At 42.8% G+C, this 17,765-nt stretch overlaps 1 protein-coding gene across 17 annotated transcripts in view; it reads left to right on the forward strand.

The window, feature by feature from the left end:
* The first annotated feature begins 5,084 nt into the window (after positions 1-5,084).
* LOC146481610 (uncharacterized) overlaps positions 5,085-17,765 on the forward strand; it is a 74,913-nt gene continuing 62,232 nt past the window's right edge. For 10 of the 17 annotated variants that reach the window (XR_014864242.1, XR_014864241.1, XR_014864244.1 and 7 more), the window contains exons 1-2: positions 5,085-5,656; positions 15,969-17,763. The gene's annotated coding sequence lies outside the window, so the exon portion shown is untranslated. The remainder of the gene's footprint in view (positions 5,657-15,968; positions 17,764-17,765) is intronic. The other 7 variants (XM_085107640.1, XM_085107642.1, XM_085107647.1 and 4 more) reach the window with 7 other exon arrangements.

Consider the following 17,765-nt stretch of genomic DNA (forward strand, 5'->3'; position numbering starts at 1 on the left):
TCCCATTTTTACCCAATTAGGGTGGAAAATCCCCGCCAAGATGGCACTTCCTTTCAAATCTTAAACCGGAAATGAAATGTACAGGTCTGTCTCACCTTGAATCCTTTGAATTCCGAACCGGAAGTCCACTGCCTGACCGGAAACGGCAAACGGTTCAACTTTGACCGGGAAAATCTCCATCAAGACTGCCTGCCTGCGAGAAAAAGACACCGGAAATGAAATCTCCACCGCCGGGGCACCTGGAATCCATGATCGGAAGTGGACTCTCGGAACGGAAACGGTCCACATTCCCATTTTTACCCAATTAGGGTGGAAAATCCCCGCCAAGATGGCACTTCCTTTCAAATCTTAAACCGGAAATGAAATGTACAGGTCTGTCTCACCTTGAATCCTTTGAATTCCGAACCGGAAGTCCACTGCCTGACCGGAAACGGCAAACGGTTCAACTTTGACCGGGAAAATCTCCATCAAGACTGCCTGCCTGCGAGAAAAAGACACCGGAAATGAAATCTCCACCGCCGGGGCACCTGGAATCCATGATCGGAAGTGGACTCTCGGAACGGAAACGGTCCACATTCCCATTTTTACCCAATTAGGGTGGAAAATCCCCGTCAAGATGGCACTTCCTTTCAAATCTTAAACCGGAAATGAAATGTACAGGTCTGTCTCACCTTGAATCCTTTGAATTCCGAACCGGAAGTCCACTGCCTGACCGGAAACGGCAAACGGTTCAACTTTGACCGGGAAAATCTCCATCAAGACTGCCTGCCTGCGAGAAAAAGACACCGGAAATGAAATCTCCACCGCCGGGGCACCTGGAATCCATGATCGGAAGTGGACTCTCGGAACGGAAACGGTCCACATTCCCATTTTTACCCAATTAGGGTGGAAAATCCCCGCCAAGATGGCACTTCCTTTCAAATCTTAAACCGGAAATGAAATGTACAGGTCTGTCTCACCTTGAATCCTTTGAATTCCGAACCGGAAGTCCACTGCCTGACCGGAAACGGCAAACGGTTCAACTTTGACCGGGAAAATCTCCATCAAGACTGCCTGCCTGCGAGAAAAAGACACCGGAAATGAAATCTCCACCGCCGGGGCACCTGGAATCCATGATCGGAAGTGGACTCTCGGAACGGAAACGGTCCACATTCCCATTTTTACCCAATTAGGGTGGAAAATCCCCGCCAAGATGGCACTTCCTTTCAAATCTTAAACCGGAAATGAAATGTACAGGTCTGTCTCACCTTGAATCCTTTGAATTCCGAACCGGAAGTCCACTGCCTGACCGGAAACGGCAAACGGTTCAACTTTGACCGGGAAAATCTCCATCAAGACTGCCTGCCTGCGAGAAAAAGACACCGGAAATGAAATCTCCACCGCCGGGGCACCTGGAATCCATGATCGGAAGTGGACTCTCGGAACGGAAACGGTCCACATTCCCATTTTTACCCAATTAGGGTGGAAAATCCCCGCCAAGATGGCACTTCCTTTCAAATCTTAAACCGGAAATGAAATGTACAGGTCTGTCTCACCTTGAATCCTTTGAATTCCGAACCGGAAGTCCACTGCCTGACCGGAAACGGCAAACGGTTCAACTTTGACCGGGAAAATCTCCATCAAGACTGCCTGCCTGCGAGAAAAAGACACCGGAAATGAAATCTCCACCGCCGGGGCACCTGGAATCCATGATCGGAAGTGGACTCTCGGAACGGAAACGGTCCACATTCCCATTTTTACCCAATTAGGGTGGAAAATCCCCGCCAAGATGGCACTTCCTTTCAAATCTTAAACCGGAAATGAAATGTACAGGTCTGTCTCACCTTGAATCCTTTGAATTCCGAACCGGAAGTCCACTGCCTGACCGGAAACGGCAAACGGTTCAACTTTGACCGGGAAAATCTCCATCAAGACTGCCTGCCTGCGAGAAAAAGACACCGGAAATGAAATCTCCACCGCCGGGGCACCTGGAATCCATGATCGGAAGTGGACTCTCGGAACGGAAACGGTCCACATTCCCATTTTTACCCAATTAGGGTGGAAAATCCCCGCCAAGATGGCACTTCCTTTCAAATCTTAAACCGGAAATGAAATGTACAGGTCTGTCTCACCTTGAATCCTTTGAATTCCGAACCGGAAGTCCACTGCCTGACCGGAAACGGCAAACGGTTCAACTTTGACCGGGAAAATCTCCATCAAGACTGCCTGCCTGCGAGAAAAAGACACCGGAAATGAAATCTCCACCGCCGGGGCACCTGGAATCCATGATCGGAAGTGGACTCTCGGAACGGAAACGGTCCACATTCCCATTTTTACCCAATTAGGGTGGAAAATCCCCGCCAAGATGGCACTTCCTTTCAAATCTTAAACCGGAAATGAAATGTACAGGTCTGTCTCACCTTGAATCCTTTGAATTCCGAACCGGAAGTCCACTGCCTGACCGGAAACGGCAAACGGTTCAACTTTGACCGGGAAAATCTCCATCAAGACTGCCTGCCTGCGAGAAAAAGACACCGGAAATGAAATCTCCACCGCCGGGGCACCTGGAATCCATGATCGGAAGTGGACTCTCGGAACGGAAACGGTCCACATTCCCATTTTTACCCAATTAGGGTGGAAAATCCCCGCCAAGATGGCACTTCCTTTCAAATCTTAAACCGGAAATGAAATGTACAGGTCTGTCTCACCTTGAATCCTTTGAATTCCGAACCGGAAGTCCACTGCCTGACCGGAAACGGCAAACGGTTCAACTTTGACCGGGAAAATCTCCATCAAGACTGCCTGCCTGCGAGAAAAAGACACCGGAAATGAAATCTCCACCGCCGGGGCACCTGGAATCCATGATCGGAAGTGGACTCTCGGAACGGAAACGGTCCACATTCCCATTTTTACCCAATTAGGGTGGAAAATCCCCGTCAAGATGGCACTTCCTTTCAAATCTTAAACCGGAAATGAAATGTACAGGTCTGTCTCACCTTGAATCCTTTGAATTCCGAACCGGAAGTCCACTGCCTGACCGGAAACGGCAAACGGTTCAACTTTGACCGGGAAAATCTCCATCAAGACTGCCTGCCTGCGAGAAAAAGACACCGGAAATGAAATCTCCACCGCCGGGGCACCTGGAATCCATGATCGGAAGTGGACTCTCGGAACGGAAACGGTCCACATTCCCATTTTTACCCAATTAGGGTGGAAAATCCCCGCCAAGATGGCACTTCCTTTCAAATCTTAAACCGGAAATGAAATGTACAGGTCTGTCTCACCTTGAATCCTTTGAATTCCGAACCGGAAGTCCACTGCCTGACCGGAAACGGCAAACGGTTCAACTTTGACCGGGAAAATCTCCATCAAGACTGCCTGCCTGCGAGAAAAAGACACCGGAAATGAAATCTCCACCGCCGGGGCACCTGGAATCCATGATCGGAAGTGGACTCTCGGAACGGAAACGGTCCACATTCCCATTTTTACCCAATTAGGGTGGAAAATCCCCGCCAAGATGGCACTTCCTTTCAAATCTTAAACCGGAAATGAAATGTACAGGTCTGTCTCACCTTGAATCCTTTGAATTCCGAACCGGAAGTCCACTGCCTGACCGGAAACGGCAAACGGTTCAACTTTGACCGGGAAAATCTCCATCAAGACTGCCTGCCTGCGAGAAAAAGACACCGGAAATGAAATCTCCACCGCCGGGGCACCTGGAATCCATGATCGGAAGTGGACTCTCGGAACGGAAACGGTCCACATTCCCATTTTTACCCAATTAGGGTGGAAAATCCCCGCCAAGATGGCACTTCCTTTCAAATCTTAAACCGGAAATGAAATGTACAGGTCTGTCTCACCTTGAATCCTTTGAATTCCGAACCGGAAGTCCACTGCCTGACCGGAAACGGCAAACGGTTCAACTTTGACCGGGAAAATCTCCATCAAGACTGCCTGCCTGCGAGAAAAAGACACCGGAAATGAAATCTCCACCGCCGGGGCACCTGGAATCCATGATCGGAAGTGGACTCTCGGAACGGAAACGGTCCACATTCCCATTTTTACCCAATTAGGGTGGAAAATCCCCGTCAAGATGGCACTTCCTTTCAAATCTTAAACCGGAAATGAAATGTACAGGTCTGTCTCACCTTGAATCCTTTGAATTCCGAACCGGAAGTCCACTGCCTGACCGGAAACGGCAAACGGTTCAACTTTGACCGGGAAAATCTCCATCAAGACTGCCTGCCTGCGAGAAAAAGACACCGGAAATGAAATCTCCACCGCCGGGGCACCTGGAATCCATGATCGGAAGTGGACTCTCGGAACGGAAACGGTCCACATTCCCATTTTTACCCAATTAGGGTGGAAAATCCCCGCCAAGATGGCACTTCCTTTCAAATCTTAAACCGGAAATGAAATGTACAGGTCTGTCTCACCTTGAATCCTTTGAATTCCGAACCGGAAGTCCACTGCCTGACCGGAAACGGCAAACGGTTCAACTTTGACCGGGAAAATCTCCATCAAGACTGCCTGCCTGCGAGAAAAAGACACCGGAAATGAAATCTCCACCGCCGGGGCACCTGGAATCCATGATCGGAAGTGGACTCTCGGAACGGAAACGGTCCACATTCCCATTTTTACCCAATTAGGGTGGAAAATCCCCGCCAAGATGGCACTTCCTTTCAAATCTTAAACCGGAAATGAAATGTACAGGTCTGTCTCACCTTGAATCCTTTGAATTCCGAACCGGAAGTCCACTGCCTGACCGGAAACGGCAAACGGTTCAACTTTGACCGGGAAAATCTCCATCAAGACTGCCTGCCTGCGAGAAAAAGACACCGGAAATGAAATCTCCACCGCCGGGGCACCTGGAATCCATGATCGGAAGTGGACTCTCGGAACGGAAACGGTCCACATTCCCATTTCGCAACGCGATTGCCCCAGATTACCTCATTTAAAACAAAACAACAAAAGTGTAATTTATTTCTCGTCGAGTCGGAAATTTCTTCTTACAACCGTCGAGTGTTCGCTGCAAGTGCGTTTGAAAAGATTTGGTTTTAATCCGAAAACGAGATATTTCAGTCATATATTTGTTTAGGATTGGAGGTTCCATTTGCATTGTGGGTAATCCTGGAAAATTTTGACGGGGAACACATAGGGCCGTGCCAACATACAAAATTTTATAAGTCTTAAAGCACCTCTTCGTTTAGCCAATTCAAACACGGCATAGCTTGGCAAATGGGCCACAATTCACGGAACTACTGTCAAAACTCAACGGCGGCCTTGACAGTTTTTTACAAGAGGTTCTCAAAGACTTCCCGTCTGGATCGGTCCGACCGCCATTTGCAAAAACAACAGCGCCTAAAAAGCACTTTTCACAAAGGAGGAAGGACAGACACGTCTCGTTTCTTTGAAAGGTGTCAGTGACTTGCGGGTATCCAGACTTAATGATGTCTTTCCACCACCAGACGGTCAAAAAATTAAGAATAACGACGCTACATCAATACTACGAACGTTCGTTAACAAAGCGTCACCTTCCCGCCAAAGGACGTCATAATACTCTGCAAATTTATTCTTTTCCAGATTCCCTAGGCCTTTCAACCATGGACAAAGGAAAAAGGATTAGACAACTAAAACTCTGGCTTTTTTCAGCGTTTCTTTACACGGATCCAAACGAGTAAGTCACCATTAATTAACATGTACCTTGTACTTCTCTTTATTTCCTGTTTCAAGGGAACAATAGCTAGAAATTCAACATTAAACAAAGAAATTTTACACTTCTTTTAACTGTCAAAGCAATACTACTGACACAGAAACATTCTACTTCATACGCTTCAGGGCTAGAGTTGTTTGAAAGCCGATAAACGCTAATCCCCGATTAAAAATTAACCGAGGTTTTCATCTCGGGGTTCGGACAAAACATGGGGTAGGCCATGGTGTAGGCCATGGGGTAGGCCATGGGGTAGGCCATGGCCTACCGGTGGTTAATTTCATAAAAAAAAATCCCAATTAAATATGTTTGGTCCCGAATACCGTCAAATTCCTATTTTGATCCTCAGGGGGGCGATTATATAGTTTTTCGTTACTTATTAGTAGGAGTAGGGGGTGGGGGTTCCCTTATAAGTTCCCGCGCAAACGTTTCTTTGCACGCATTCCGCTGGCTAACTGGAATGAAATCTTCGCTACACTTCGCCGTGAGGCCAGCTGTATTATCATAGTCCCTCGATGGTGCCATACGTTTTGTCGTCGTTTTAAGTAACTGTCATTGGTCAGTAACATGGATTGGGAGGAGGATTCAGACAAAAGGTACGTGGAATGCTTTGCTATTCATTTTCAGTTTTTTCGGTCAGCCTGAAAAACACCTTAAATATAAATGCGTAAAGCATCTAACCTCAAGTCCGTCGCCATTATATTAACTGATATTAAATACTGCTCCTCAGGCCTAGCTTTCCGAACTGTTTGTACCAGCACATAAAATACGTAATGTTTGATTTTCGATTTGGCCGCTTTTAATCTTATGGTGTCAGTTTAACCAGACATCTCGTTGTCTAAACAGCGTAATAATGATCGCTTGCGATTTGTAAAATCCACACGTGTTATTAAGTGCTGCAAAAATAGCTTGGGAACCAAACAGGTAGTCCGGAGGTTTGCTCAGAATTTGGAATTTCTAGCTGTCGTCCTGCGGCGCATTTCACTGAAGACATTGGTACCTGTTAACATTTTATGTCTCTCTTTATCTTAGTGTTGAAGAGATTTCATTATTGATGGAAGATTTAGAATCTCCTTCAAAGAAGGACCGCGGAAGCCATGGGAAAACGCTGTGAGTTCCTCTCAATTAAAAATCTGTCAATTCGTGATATACATGGATACGTATGCTTACTTGATTTATTTTTCTGCATCATGTACTGTACAAGGCATAATGTGACAAACTGCACCTATTTTACAGAATTTGTTGCTGCAAAAGTTACATGTTAATAAACTTATGTACGCGGCAAATGTTTTCGGATTTTTGCTTCGCTTCATTGTTTTGGCGCGAAGACAGTCCGCTATGATATGTATTAAATTTCATTCAACACGCTAGCTTCGAACAGAAAAATAATCCGAAGGTTACACTCTAAATTGTAAATTATAACGGGTTCCCGGTAATTACATATTTTTTAAGGTTAGTTCCATTCGATTCAAGGGCGGGAATTTTTCAATGTCAATGCTGAAATAACTTTGTTGCTGCGCACGTGACAAACATCTTCTTTTGTTCGGATAGCATTTCACATTCCACTGAAACACTATTGGTGGTTTTCATCTCACACATCGTCACGCAAGTAAAAAAAAAAAATCCTCAACCATTCAATAGATAAAGTCAAGAAATTGATATGTTGTAGAAGAGTCATACATAAACAACGTGTGAAAGCCACAGGGCTGTGCGATATCTCATAATCGAGCTATTCGAGAAAATGTACCACGGAAAATTACAGAGTTTAGTATGGGACGCCAAGTTGGTGGAGCAACATTACCACTAACATGGCGGCCGGAAACCAGCAAGAACATCTGGAGTTTACCTTGGTCATTTCTCTCTGCTGAACTTTCACACATTGACATAGACGCTTCTATTACAAGTTAGCTGATACACGAGGCAAATCGTTTTTTTCATGGACGTGACATGTTTAGAGTAGCAATCCTTCTGTCACGCACTGTGCAAAAATCTAAAATTCAAACTGCTCTATTTTTAAAACAACGAATGCTATCCTGCTGAAAACAAGCAAGCCGATTGAAATTTATGTTGTCTTTTATGTGATGAAGATAAAAACCTAAAATTGTGTTTAGTTATGAATTTCAGTTTTTTATGACGTCATGTGCAAAACCAAGAATTAATCCGAGAGTTTGCGCTTTTCGACCAAGTGAAATGTCTAATCAATTTTGCAGAAACTAACCGTAAATGAGACTGATTATAAAAATACGAGATCCAAGTAGTTTAAACAGATCACATCACTGATAATCTTTCAACTGCATGACGGCGAGAATTCCATTTTCAAGAACCGTGAAGCCTGAGAATTGAAATTCTCTATCGACAAAACGCTGCGGCTTTAAAGGTTTACTCGGCTTATATACAGAGTGTTTACCATTTGCCTAAAAAATCCAGAAATTTTGGTTGGCATGTAAATGGTAAGGCGATTTTGGTTTGCCCCACCGGAAAATTTCTGTCCAAGATTCCCAACCGGAATATCCGAACGGAAATTTGTGTTCCATTTGACAATTTTCTACCAGTTCCAGGCCATGCGCCAATTTTGAACTAGTTTCAGACTCTCTCTATAAAAATGGAGTAAAATGCGCCAAATGGTAGGTGTATAATTCGCATTAGAAAATGTTTAAAATTAGGTTGGTTGACTTATTCTACAGGTTTGCTCATCACTTGGATTTTTCTGAGGCAAGTTTAGTTGCAGAACCGGAGGGCACCACTCCTGATTATTACAAAGGAAATAGATTGCTGCCCATAATACCTTTGAAGATCCTAGGTGACTTCAGCAACAACGGCGTTCTACCATTTATATTGAATGCAGAGAAGTCTCACCCCAAGTTAATCGCTTCAACCAATCCAGTCCGTGTAGAAAACAATGTTTGCTTCCTGGTGGATCTCGACAAACTGCAGGAGCCAGAAGACATACTTTCAGATGATCTCGGCTCCTGGAATCAAAGTAAAACAGCCGTGAAGAAGTATCAGTTAAAAGCCACTGGAAAGAACGACTTTGTTACGAAGATAACAAAACAGGCGGACTACGCGGAAGGGGGACATAGCGTCTTTCGCAGAACATTTGTTAACAAGAGCGATGCGTCACTACGAAAGACCATCGTTAACGTGGTTCGTCCTGAAGGGAGTCATCACAAATTGGTGTTTGTGCGTTATTACTTCGAAGGAGCTCCAGAGCACAGAATACATCTGAATCCTCATGGAAGTGCAAAGTCGGGCTGTGCGATCCCGTATCTGAGGACATACAAGAGCACTGTGTCAAAGATGAAGACCACTGTGGACAAAAACAGGGCCGGATTGAAAAGAGTCGTTCAGCAAATAGAAGACGAAGTGGGTGGACTTCAGCACTGTAAGTCTGTTGGTCAGCTACCGCGAAATGAGAGACAAGTGAAGTACCTGAAGAGCGAGTGTCAGCCGCGGAAGGTAGAGAAAGATCCTATTTTCCAGATCACAGAAAAAATGAAAGAGGAGTCTCAAGAAGGGGAGAAATTTATTCGAGCCTACTCTTTGGATGACGAATCTCCAAAGGTGATCTTATTCACAGATGAGCAGTTGGATGACATTGCTAACTTCTGCTGCAACGATATTGATGGCCATAACTCAATTCTTTATGTGGATGTAACTTTCCAACTGGGCCCATTTTTTGTGTTGGTCACATCGTACCGAAACACATCGCTTCATACCAAGAACGCTAATCCCCCCATATGCCCAGTCATGTTGGGGCCAGTCATGTTGTGCATGCTTAAGGATAAAGCAACCTATATCACACTGTTCCAAAAGATGACGGCTCGCATTCCTGGTTTAAAGGCCTATCTACAAGCCTATTCCACAGACGGAGAAAAAGCACTTCGTGAAGCCCTAGGGCAGGAGTTCGAAAGATCTGTTGCATTTCTCTGCAAAATTCATGTGAAACAGAACATTAAAGACCAATGTTCGAAGCTAAAGATTTCGAAGGCTGTCACTAATGTTGTCGTTGATGATATATTTGGCACCGAAGGGCTTGTGCATGCCTCAAAGGAAGCTGAGTATTGGAAAAAACTAGAGGAACTCAAACAGAAGTGGGATAGCTTAGAACGCGAAGACACAAGACGAGATCCACGATTTTCCTCATACTTCACCAGGCACAAGGCAGATGAAATATGGTATCACGTAACAGCCAAGGTATCCAGAGATGCAGGATTCGGCGATGAAGTGCAGTGCAACAACGTATCTGAGTCTGGAAATGCTGTAATGAAGCGGTGGCAGAATTTTGAGGCAAAAGACATGAGCACTTTTGTGGATGATGTAAAGGAGCTGGTGGACAAACAGCGCAGTGATGTACAAAGGGCGTTCTTGGGACTTCACAGTCCTTACATCGTACGAGAAGAATATCGAGATCGTGTCAAGTCGAGTGAGATTTTAGATGCCACACCAGAAGAGCGTAAACTCATCATGAGCTCTGTGAAAGTTCTTGTTGACCCGACCAGGTACAAGCAAGTACTCAGCTACCGCACAACGCCGATGCGACAAAGCAGTCTTTTCGAGGAAGAAGATGACTCAGGCGACAATCTTTCATGCATATTTGAATCCACTGTTGGTGCTGATGATGGCTGTGCAAACACTGGGTACATTAGTAATCTGACAGAAGAGCCAGCAAAAGGAGGAGACGCCTGCACAGTATCGGGATGCTTGGAGGATCTGCTTGATACTTTTACCAGGAAAGATGTGAAAGCTCTTGCAGATAAGGCAAACAAACTCCAAAGTGAGGATGCCATTCGTGAGGGATTTGACAGTGACACATTCTTTGTGAAGAGTACATCTACCTCGAAACCTCATATCGTCAAAAGAGTGCTAGGTTCACGAGAAGGAGCCGGTTATTCTTGTGATAAAGAGTGTCTTGGTTTTGTGTCACGAAAACTGTGTGCCCACACTGTTGCAGTTGCCCATTACAGCAACAATTTACAGCAATTCGTTTCCTGGTTCAAGAAAAGCAGGCGTAGCCGAGAAAATCTGACGTCGTTGACAACATTTTCCGTGAACAAAACTGCAGGGAAAAAGAAGTCCAATCAGCAATCCAGGCAGCGTAAGAAGTCACCTGATGTAATGACAAGCATGGCATCATGCCACGGCACCCTCGGTGATGTAATTGCACAGACTAACGAAGATTACACAGCCATTACCACATCTGCTTTACGTGTGACTCTTAGAAGGAACAACCCCACCAAACCGTCAGTTGATCCCACCACCAGCACTCCGTTTGAGCTCATAGAAATCAAAGGCAAAGTTCACAAGTGTGCAGGTTGTGGGGGCCAACTAAAAGAGGGTCCAGATCCTTATCTGGTGGCTGAGCTAGACCAAGGACTGTGTTTGCGCCATAAAGAGCACGATTACGTATGGATCAAAACCCAGAACTATTGGAAGAAGACTTTTGATAATAAGCATTTTCATGTTTATCGCAATTGCCTGGTGGGACGAAATCCCAGCTTCAACTTCGAAAGTGTACGAATGAGTATTCCATTCACTCTGAATGCTGCACAGCTTCAATTTCTACAGCAAAGGCTCAATCCTTGTGGTTAAACGTTTGCTCTGAATCTGATATCAAAAAAGGATAGAGTAAATAGTTAAAACATACTACAAGGTATGCAACGGTCTATACTGCGCAGACTCAGGGTTTGCCAATAATTTTGTTTTGAATTTGTTGTTATGATGCGCTTTGTTAAAGGCAGACATGAGATGATAAATCCTGCGTCTTCGGGCCCGGCTAAACAATCCAACATTTCCATTCAGTATTAGTTGGATGTAAATATTTGATTGTTTAACCGCCTCTCCTAATGTTGCATTTGAATGGCTTCCATGTTTGATCTAAATGAAACATTTTCATCCAACATTTTGTTTCACAAACGAACGTTTGATTATTTAGCCATCTCTCTCCAACAAAACACGCGCGAGCTTGTTAAAGGAACCAATCACAAGCGAAATGTCTACACCTCACGTCGTAATTTTAGCGGTAATACACACAAAGCGTTCTATAGGCTCAATTTGTTTGATGTTTGACACAACATTGTTTGATCGTTTAGCCGCCCAACGTTTTGAGTGACAAAAACAATCCAGCATAATGTTGGATCGTTTAGCCGGGCCTTAATTATCTAGCGATTGCACGAAAAATACACAGTGATCAAATAATGTGATACACAGCACCTTCCTATCAAGTGACAGTTTGGCCTGAAATGCCATTTTGCTCATACATATATTCTCAATTTGTTTTCGACCTGTCTCGACGAAATATTCCAGTCCAGAGATTGCGCAGTAGAGAGTGTTGAAACGAATTCTGGGTTAATATATTACAATAACACCCGAAACATGGCTATGGTGGATTTCTGACTTCATTTTTGCCAAGTAACGTTTCCGACTGTTTCGAGACAGTCCAAACGGCTGCAATGGAGACATTGCCTTTTGATTGACCCCACCGAAGGACCCTCCTCCCCCGATGCTGAGGGTCCATGAACGTCAAACATCGTTTCCTGTGGGGCTAGTTAAGCGTTGTGTTTATATAGCTTTTTGATTTTCTAAATTAAGTGTTCACACAGGATGCCAGAGCTCTTTTGCCCGGGTACTGGTGGAAAATCATCATGGTGCTCTCTTCAGACTCCAAAATTAAATATTATAATATTGTTCACATTCAGCACCCCAGTACAGTATGTACGGATTTCAGTGGTTTGTGGGTAAAGTGTATCGGAACTACGTACAAACGCGTGTCCACTCGGAACTCGGGCACCAAAGTGAGCACTGGTTCCCAAAATATGGAGTGGGTACTCGAAAAGTATGTGTGTTCATACAAGAGTGCCCAGCGAGAATCCTACTCTAGCATCCAGCAATTCAATCGATTAAACTGAAATTTTGTGCATGGCTTAACCCGTTAAGAGCCTAGTCTTCCTTGCTACAGTACAGGTCATAACAATCACGGATCAATAAAATACCTTGTAGTTTGGACGGTATTCCACCACAAATAGGCTTCACATCGACGAAACGTCATCCATATTGAAAATTCTCGATATTTCCGCACCATACTGTTAAAGAATTGCATCTGACGATCCCAATAGGTCTTATCACAGTTTTCGACGCCATATTGACGAGTAGGCAAACAGGCTTAAAATAACAGTGTTTGTATGGAAATCCGATGTCAAATAATTCTCATAAAACATCACTTCTGAAAAATTCATGAATTGGAAACTTTTGGCACTAGAAAAAGGAGTTTAAGAAAAAAATTGGAGGGATGTAGCTGTGCCAGAAAGCGTCCAGTCGTGTTTTGAACTTTCCATACATTTGTCTGTAAAGCGAAACAGCCGTGACTGCTACTAAAAATAGTTCGTTGGAAAAAAAATACAGGGAAATGTATGGAAAGTTCAAAACACGACTGGACGCTTTCTGGCACAGCTACATCCCTCCAATTTTTTTCTTTAACTCCTTTTCTTAGTGCCAAAAGTTTCCAATTCATGAATTTTTCAGACGCGATGTTTTATGAAAATTATTTGACATGATTTCCATACAAACACTGTTATTTCAAGCCTGTTTGCCTACTCGTCAAAATGGCGTCGAAAACCGTGATAAGGCCTATTTATCCAAAAACATGTCGAATGATATTTTTTGCATTGGATTGTTATTCGTACCCAGGTCCTATTGGTTGTAAAGATACGAGCATAAATATTCGGAGCTGGGTCTTAAAGGTTAAACTTTGCTCAAAATATCATTACACTGATAAGAAATGTGTTGTCTTTAAATTGAGTTATTATCACTGATAGCCGTGGCAGATGTTTCCTGGAGGAGGGTACGAAACCAACTAGCTATGATAGGCACCTTATTTGGCAGCTGAAATAGAGAGTGGTAAGAGGTTCTGTGTTAATCCCCGGAGCCTGTTCCTTAAAAGCTCTAAATCGAAAGCCTTTTGATATCTTTCTCTTCAAATCACGTGGCATGTTAATATTTTGCTTATTCTAGGCTCTCACATAGTGGGTAGCGGGGAAAAAACGAGTGAGTAATATTAAAAAAAGCGGAACTGAGCATTTAGCTCTCTCCGTTAATCACCACCCCTATCGATAACCCCCCCCCCCCCCCCCCCCCTTCATCTCGGGGGCCTGAACTGGCTAGTTCATATTTTATTCTGGGCATGTAAACACCGTAAGTAGAAAAGCAGAGGAAACGCGTAATTTTTTTTAGTGTGTTCAATTTATTTAAAATGAGTTAAGCTGATAAATCTATAAATCTATTTGGACAATGAAGATAAAAAAATACAACGAGAGATCGACTGTACCTCACGGTATTGTTTAAGAGAGAAAAATAAAATGGTTGACATTGTGAACCTGCTTGCATCTCGTTTCTGTTCGGTAAAATAAACACACACAATACGGAGAACTGACACAGCATTTGGCAACTCAAAAATTTTTTTACATTATGTGTCTGAATGGGAAATGAGCTTTACCGTCTTTACCGGTAATAAAAAGTTGTCCCTGCGATCAAAATAGGAATTTGACGGTATTCGGGACCAAACATATTTGTTTGGGATTTTTTTTTTATGAAATTAACCACCGGTAGGCCATGGCCTACCCCATGGCCTACACCATGGCCTACCCCATGGCCTACCCCATGTTTTGTCCCAACCCTTCATCTCGAATAAGTAAGGATTTGGTAAAATATTTGACAATAAAAATCTGCGATAACAAAATATTGTAAAACATAGAACGACGTTTCGACGTTTCCAGAACGCATTATCAAGTGAAAGTAAATAATGAAATCGAGTATATATAGTGAAGAGATGGACAAATTGAAAGTTAAACACAGAGTTTGGCTCTAATGGAGTCGCTCTTTATGAAATGTTGTACATAAGAACAACAAGACCCAATAATATTTAAACACCCAGGGCGACTCCATTAGAGCCAAACTCTTTGTTTAACTTTCAATTTATTCAACTCTTCACTACATGTACTCGATTTCAGTATTTTACTTTCAGGCCCTGGTAGAATATCTGATGTGCATTCCCACTAACCTAAAACTTCGTTTCTACTTGAAATTTGATAAGCACAATGAATAACCAAGCTAGAGCCTAGTTTAACTCTGTGTATTAAAAGGAAGCTGGCGGGTTTATTGTCATCTTGTCAAAATTAATACCTCAAACAACAACAGAATGCAAGACCAAACTTAACTCGCGTGCACGACAAATGCAGACTTCAGAATAACATACTGGCCTTTCTCAATTCATCAAAAAATTATTGTGCAACCTCCACCAATCCACATCGCATGCTGGCTGCTTCGTACGCTTAAAGAATACTTGCTACTTTCACGGTTGTCCTTCAGGAATAAAATTTATATGTTAGGGTTACTTTTGGGAAAATGTTGGCAAACTAATTATAGAGCCCTCAACTCACCGACAATACTTTGTAGCTAGGACATTTCACAAATCATGCATTTTCAGTGTTTTATGTTTAGCAAGTAGTAATTGCTGATAAAAAGATTTGAGGTGCATTTAGTTTTCAGTACTGGTAAGTAGTCATATGTTTCCTCTCAGAGAACTTAAGGCACAGCTTGCTATATGGTTGTGGAAATGAGTAGGTCGAGCTAAAATAACGCATTCGATGTGCAATATCACTTGTGTATTTGGGGCCGGTTGTTCGAAAGCCGATTAACGCTAATCCATGATTAAAGGTTAACCAAGGTTTACGTCTCGCTCATTTAAAGTCGTTTTTGAAAGCTTATTTTAAGCTAATAATAAAGACAAGTCTAAGTCAAACCTGAGGGACAAAAATCTTTGGCAGAACCTTTAATGATTAGTGATTAAACTCGAATCAAAGTTCACGTTAATCCAGGATTAGTTCAATCGAGCTTTCAACAACTGGGAAACAACATGTGGAAAGTCTTGATACCTTGATTAGTATAATGAAAGAGCTCTGTAAATGAATTCATGGGGTCATTGCCTTTTGAGCAAACAAGGTGGATTTTTTGCAACAAAGGCAGGCTTTGTGCATGGCATCTCTGCAAGAAGGTCAAGCTACATAAAAATCTTATTTTACCAGTTTGTCATCACAACTCAACAACAGCAATAGCTTTAGGGGCTTACAGACAATGTATACAAAATAGATAATCATGGGGATATATGGAATATTTACTTGATCAAAAATTCATTTTCAAATCAACATACCTTTTCTTTTCAATGGTGAAAACAGAAAAAAATGTTCTGGATTTGTAGTAGCTCACTACACCTGTTTCTTTCAAAAAGGTACTGTCCACTGCTCGCATTTGGACTATACATCTCTGCAGACAGTTAAAAGGGCCAGGATGATAGAGAAATGAGGAAACGAAACTTTCACAGCAGTCATTCTTAACTATTTATTTTGCAGTAAAATATCCTTTACAGTTACCACTAGCTACTATCAAGTTTCATGAGGATTGGATTCCTAACAACTCATAACAATTTGGGTCATTGTCAGGGCATGGTACCTATTAGCATATGTTAATTTACATCTTGTAAAGTTTGATCCTTATTATATAACATTAATTTTTAATTGTTTCTTCTTGAGTGTAGCCATTTTTCAGTTGGACCTACATAACAGCAACCATTGAGGAGTGTAGACAATATGCGAGCCAGCGAGGCATGCAAGGCAGACGTGCGAGGCATGCAAGGCATAAACAAAACATGCGAGGCATGTGAGGCATGAACAACCCCCAACATAAACTCCTAACCGTTAAGCTAACTGGGGAGCTATTTAAGCTAACCTGAGTGCTATTTAGGCTAACCGGAGTGTTTTTTAGGCTAACCTGAGTGTCTCGCACGTCTGACTTGCATGCCTCGCTGGCTTGCAGATTGTGCATCCCCCCATTGAGGGGAATGCACCACATCCTAACATTACAAAGTCACCCTCTGTATTTCTCAACCATGCTAACATTAGATCACTGGTCACACTAGGTATCATATTCATGGATCAAGGCAAATTTAGAGCTGTTTTCATGTGTTGCAAAGCTCAGTTCTGCTTGATCCACATGTTATGTTGCATAACCTCTTTACCATCCCTTTTACCATACAGGTGTATAGCAAGCAAGGTGTCTTGTTTGCCTTATTACCTCCAGATCTAAATGAATTTCCAAATACATAAACCTGAAGACTTAACACAAATATTGTATTTTTCTTTCGTTGCCAGTGCTAAGGTAAATGAACCAATATCAAAAATACATAGACCAGAGACGTCTAACCACAAGTCATGCTAGCACTTCCCTATAAATCAAGTTAAGAGAAGGGAGAGAGCTGGTTAACTTCAAAACTCTATCCTCATTTCTCATGGAGTATAGTTTACAAACAACTAAAATTAATAAAACTAATATGGAAAGCATTACTTACAAACAGTATGTTCTCGCATTTACTGTAAACGCTTGTTCTCACGCAGCTTTGTACAAGAATTCAATGTTCAATATACTGTGGATTATACTTGGTTGATTTCTAGTTTTAGTTACGATTTTGTTTGGGGTGTATAGGTCCTCACTTCCTCTATCCACCACCAAGCTAAAGTAGTAGAACCAAAGCCTCATTATTTATTATTATAATATTTTAATAATGCCAGCCTGTCAAAATCTTCTTCGACCAGTGAAATTCACTTCAGTCTTACAGTCAATCAGTAACTTCATTGTCAGTTAATTGTGCTAGTTGGCGACAAGTGGCCTACTGCTTGGCAACACTTCTGACAGTGAAGTTTCAATTGCAGGTAAGCACTGGCCACTCACACATAGAACCACTTGGATTTATCTAATTAGTTTCTTATCAATCTCATTAATCTCACATTCTTTTGCAAAATTCAGGCAGCATCACTGAGTTGGAGATTGTGCAAGCCTCAATCTTTTCGTAAGAAGTATGACTATGGGTACTTCTACTTCTGCAATTCTTCATGTGTGGAAGAAAAGCTTCAAGATGTTGAAGCATCTGAGGAAGACAGAGTTCTGTCCCTTTATAATTAAAAGCCTGAAAGTGAATATGCTGCAAGAAAACCGATCGAGGGAGTTTAAAGAACAGACCATTCACACAGGT

This window comes from Pavona decussata, unplaced genomic scaffold (genome assembly GCF_977016875.1).
Source record: "Pavona decussata unplaced genomic scaffold, jaPavDecu1.1 SCAFFOLD_48, whole genome shotgun sequence".
NCBI classification, from domain to species: Eukaryota; Metazoa; Cnidaria; class Anthozoa; order Scleractinia; family Agariciidae; genus Pavona; species Pavona decussata.